We start from the raw sequence: 5,739 nt of genomic DNA, 5'->3' as shown, positions 1-5,739 counted from the left end.
AATTTTCTTTGAATAGATCTTTTGTGCTTCTAGTTATATTTACTCCTAAATATTTAATCTTGTGATTAGCTATTGTGAAGGGTATTGCTTTTCTTAGCTCCAGCTCTGTATTCTCATACAAAGAACACTCTTAAAATGATCTAGACAAGAAAAAAGAAGCCCTTACATAGCAGGCAAAATCAATAAAGCTAAAGATTTACTAAAAGGTCTGATTGGGGGAAAAAATTAAAATTAGTAGGATTAGTTTTAAATTAGATATTAGTTTACACATATGAACTTGACATTTTAGAAAATGTCTCAAAGCCTTGCTTTTAAAAAATTATGTCACGGGCCATTATGATTACCTTTCTATTATTTATTTTCTAATTTCTAATAAGTAACTCTGAAGCAAGAAATGTTACATTTCTGTATGGGTGAAGATAATTTTGTGGGGGTTTTTTGTAGTTAAGACTAAAAAAGGGCTTGCTTGCATCAGTAGATGTGTAAAGATGGTATAAAGTTACAACAATTAAAACATCAAGAACTGACACACAATTATACAGATATGAAATAAAGATGGTTGTAAAAAATTATACCTTAACAATGCAAACGGAAGGACAAATCAGTAACTGGGAAAAATGATTTTAACTTGGTGTATAAAAAGTAAATAGCTACTTCTCACCATAACAAAAAAGATTTCAAACATGAAATGAAAGGTACAAAAACAGAATTCTTTTTCCTAAAAAAAAAAAAATTAGTAACTAGTTGAGAGGAAGCTCTAGTGGCCTAGAGGCAAGAAGGTGCATTGAAATCCTGAAGGCATGCAATTTGAGGCCACCAGCTGCTTTGTGGGAGAAGGATGGGCAATCTACTCTTGTGGGATTTACTGCTTCTGAAAAACAAACAGAGAGTCAGCCTATGGGTCGGTTTCAACTCTATGGTATGCAACAACAACAACAACAACAACATCATTTAAAAGTACTAAGAAAATATGATCATACTTTTTTGCCTTATATTTTTTAAATATATATATTTTGTTATAAAAGATCAGAAATAACAGACACTAAACACCTTACATAGTAATTGGTTTAACACATAACAATACCATAGGTAGGTGGCTCCTTACTACTTCCATTTTACATGTGAGGAAATGATCAGCAATCTTAAATAATATGCCATTTCACCTTTCTGCTTCATTTAAAGACTGAAAAGGACCTCTTAAAAGGAAAAACATGAGTACTTATATCGTAAGACTGAGTTTTAAATACACACAAAAAAGAAAATTTGCTGATTCTATAATTGAGAAGGGAAATCAGAAAGCATGAGCCAATTTCAGTTTGTTAAAATGAAACACAAATACTATTTAATAAACAAGTAGCCAGAAATTCTACTAGGAATCTTCTGAATAAGCAATTTCCAACATTGACAGATTTTATCTATCAGTGATATTAGTTCTTCTTTTACTTATGTATACATGTAAATTCTTCTTATCCCCATGAACTTACCTTATTTGATCAATGATTTGACTTGCACTGGATCCAAAAAGACACTACTTCAAAAGAATACTAGCAGTGTCACTGGCTTTTCCAGTTAACAAAGTCAGGTTTCAATCCTGTAAGAGAGGAAATGATCACTGATAAAATGGCTATCAACACCTTGCATACTGCCATCACTGATATTTGAAATTTAGAAACAAAAACTACTTCTGCTCTCAACCTCTAGTGGGCATAGTTTTTCTCAGTATACTGGTCTGACAAGGGTATATCTCATTTTCATCCATTCAAGCTCCAACAGTATATAGCTGGAGTGTGGAAAGTGAAAACCTTTCTTCTCGTAACTTGATTCCTCCACTGGTAATATTTCAGGTGTGAGAGTTTGCATTATGCAAGACTAATCCACAGGCTCCATAATTCAATATGGAGAAAGTAAAAGGAACTAGATGTATGAAAAGAAGGGAAAATGTAAATGAGGCATGTAAGCGTATAATTTTTTAAAAACAGACTATTTTTAATATGAATTTTATGCATATGCCCCTACCACCTTGCAGATTTCTTTCAGACCTAAATTTAAAAACTACATTTCAATTAAAATACTAACCTAAAAAAAGGCTATCCTCACCCATACCTCTAATCGATCGATCTCTCTCTCTCTCTCACACACACACACACACACACAGCGAGCGAGAAATTTTCCACTGCAGTTATGTAAATATGCTTAGATTTAAACAATAAGAGCGTCACCAGGGTGCTTTTTAGAGGAGACCTTGGAAAAGGACACCAATCTTGGAAAGATGAGGATTCAGTGAAACAGAGGAGGATCCTCAGGAAGGTGAAATGACACAGGGACTTTAACAAGAGACTCAAGTAAGAGATGGTGAGAATGACATAAGATAGAGAAGGGTGTACATTTGTTGGATTGGAAATGCAACTCCTTATCAAAACGAGCCCACTAGAGCTACTCAATATTTACTGAAAGCCTGTATGTAGTATGTATTCAGCACCAGGAACAGCCTTGAGGTCTGCGTCTAGCAGGAATGTTTCTTTTCTCCTTCAACAAACTCCTATATTCTTTGTGTCCTCCTCTACCAACCTTTATACTAGGTTAAGTTCTTTATGTTGCTGTGTTGAGTTGGAACAAACGCATGCCAGACTCTCCAGGCAGGTTTCCAGAGGCAGTAAATTTCACGGGAGATTTCCCATCTTTCTCTCAAGAAGCAGCTGGTAGATTTGAACCGTGTCTCTCTGAGGCTGCAGTGTAACTCCTTACCACTAAGCCACCAAAGATCCCTCCTTTTTATGTTAGCTGGGCCTATATTAGTCTATTTGTAAATGTTCTCCAACAGGCTGCACAGTCTATACACCTAACTTCTGATAGGTTTCTACTAAGTAAATGGAATACCTAAGCAACAAACTCTTGACCTATACCAAAGACAATCAATTATTTAACAAGATCAGACTACTGAATCCAAAAGAAATTAGCATTCAGCCAGGTTAATCATCAAGTTAATGGAAATAATGATAGGTATTTATTTAATTGAAAAGTAGTAAAAAATTTTACACATATATGAATAAGCATACTTATGAACATCATTTAAAAAAATTCTTTCAAAATACTTCCCAAATTTTTTAATTGTTTGTTTGTTTACTTAATTAATTGATTTGTGTGCCATCAAATTGGATCTGACTGGTACAGGAGGCGATTGTTCTGCCTTCTTCAGCAGAGCATCTGGTGGATTTGAACTGCGCACCTCTGGGATTGCAGTGTAGTTTCCTGCCACTAGGCCACCAGAGCTCGCCCCAAATTTTTTTAATTGAGATTTTAATGAAAGTTTATAGAGAACTTGGATTTTCATTCATTCATTGTAGCACATTCTCCTCTCTGCCCCCATTTGCTTTTCCTCAGAAAAAGAAAATTCTTTCATTGTTATACTGACCCCCCCCTCAAATATTCTTGTAGGTTATTCTTATTATGCATCCTATATTACTTCAAGTGTATCAAGGATGACAAGAATTTTATTATTCCACCAAGTCTGAAGTAGACACCTCAAGTCCTGCCACCACAGGTTTTACTCCTCTAATCACGCAAACAACTCGATGGCACATAACAACATCACCCAACTCTAGTGGCTGAGTTGTTAGGAGTTGTGTGGTCAACCCAAAAAAAGCATACTGTTCAAATACACCAAATCAAATTCTGCTGCTCTCAGGGATAAAGATGGGCAATCACCTTCCGTGCAATTTACTGCCTCTGAAAATCCACTGGAGGGTCAGCTATGGGTCTTTGGTGTTAGGGGTTTATTATTCAAACTGGCTTTCCTAGCCACTGACTTTCATGGATGGGTGGGATCATACAAATAGGGTGTATTAGGCTATCCACAAGGCGACTGGCTAGTCTCTCCATTATACTGTGTGGATTCAGCAGAATATATGGCATTTTAACACCAACAAGGAAGAGGAAATAGCACATGGACTTTGGGGCTAGAGATGCCACTCTGGTCAGACTGGGATCTATACAAGACTTACAGTAGCTGCAGAAGAACACCAGAGACCAACATGAGACAGAACTGACTTGGGACTGTTGGCCTACAGCGCCAGAGCCCTTCACTCAAGCTTGCTAGGGGACTGAGGGGAGATGCCATAACTGGCAAGACTAAGGGAACTTTGCAACATTACCTAAGTCATGAAGGCTGAAGATCGTATCTTGCTGTCAACCTGAATTACAGCCTTGTTAACTTCTAATAAACAGTATGAATTTTGAGTATGGTTCTGTAAAGTCTGTGTAGTCACTACAATGAATTTCAGACCCAGAAGAACAGTAAGATTGGTGATGGAATTAGAAGTGAGAGATTGTGGGAGACCTTTGCCTGACCTTACAGGAATTAGTTTTCTACTCTGGATGTTGTTAATGGAACAGTTAGTTCCCTTGTAAAGTGTTAGCAGGTGTCAGACTTGGCTGCCTTTTTGCTACCTACACTATTTTTACTGGACTGGTTCTGACTTGATGGTACATAACATCACCATCATCTAGCAGCTTGCTGTGTCTGTCATAAAGCTGGTCATTCTTTTCAGCCTCTATCTCCTGAATCTCACTGGATGGATGTCAATATATTATCAAGGACACACAGGTAAAGTCAACATCTATGTATCTTATGTTGTTATTGTTGCTATGTGCCAAGGTGACTCATAGCGACCCTATGTACAACAGCCCTAAACCCTGATCTATCCCTTGCCAATCTTACCGTCTCCAACACACCTATCCCCATTACCACAGTGACTGAATCAATCCACCTCATCAAGGGTCTTCCTCTCCTGTGTCTCCCTCAACCCTCCCAAGAATGACATCCCTCTCCAAGGAATGATCCACCTTACAACATGTCCAAAGTATGTCAGATGAAGCCCCAGAATCCTTGCCTTCAAGAAGCAGCCTGGCTTCCCCCTCTCCAGGACCAACTTGTTTGTTCTCTTAGCAGTCCATGGTATATTCAATACTCTCCTCCAGCACCACAGCTCAAAGGCATCAACTCTCCTTCTATCATCCCTAGTCATTTTCCGGCTCTCTGACGCATAGCAGGTAATTGCAAAGGCCATGGCCTGTATCACTAATTGCTCACTTACTCAGCAAAACCTTTACAAGGCACCTAGTATGTGCCAAGTAGCATTCTAAGAACTGAGGATTCATTTACTAGTTCAGAAGTCCTTTTTTTTAAAAAAACTTACACAATCTAAGGAGTGGATGAGAGCCGCATGGGAATATACGAGTCACAATTTTATATAAACAGCTAGGAAAGACTCCTCTCAAGACATCTGAGCTGACTTGAGAAATAGCATACTATGCATGTAGATCTAGGCAGAGGGAACAAGTAAAAAAGCCTTGGGGAGACAACATGGTTGGCTTGTCTGGGAAACTGTGGGATTGAAAAAACCCCAAAACCACAACAAAGTTCCAGGGAAACAGCTATTAGATGAAGCAGGTGTGAGTAAACAGGACCTTGTAGGTCACCTTAAGAACTCTGTTTTAACTCTAGATAATATGAGCAGGCACTGGAGTATTTGGAAGAAAAACAATATAGCCACAATTATACTTTCATAGGTTAATTCTTACAATAACAATGACGACGACCAAGAGAGAGCTACGTTGGCCTAGTGGAAGGAAGCTGTGCTACCAAGCTGAAGGTGGGTGATTGTCATGTGTGGCCCTCGGCCAGGTTCAAATTGTCTTCCTGTCAAACATTCTTCTAGGTGGTATAGCACTGGTCTGTGC

The sequence above is a fragment of the Elephantulus edwardii genome, unplaced genomic scaffold, assembly GCF_000299155.1.
Source record: "Elephantulus edwardii isolate Elephantulus edwardi_28Jun2011 unplaced genomic scaffold, EleEdw1.0 scaffold00049, whole genome shotgun sequence".
NCBI classification, from domain to species: domain Eukaryota; kingdom Metazoa; phylum Chordata; class Mammalia; order Macroscelidea; family Macroscelididae; genus Elephantulus; species Elephantulus edwardii.
This window is presented reverse-complemented; position numbering follows the sequence as displayed.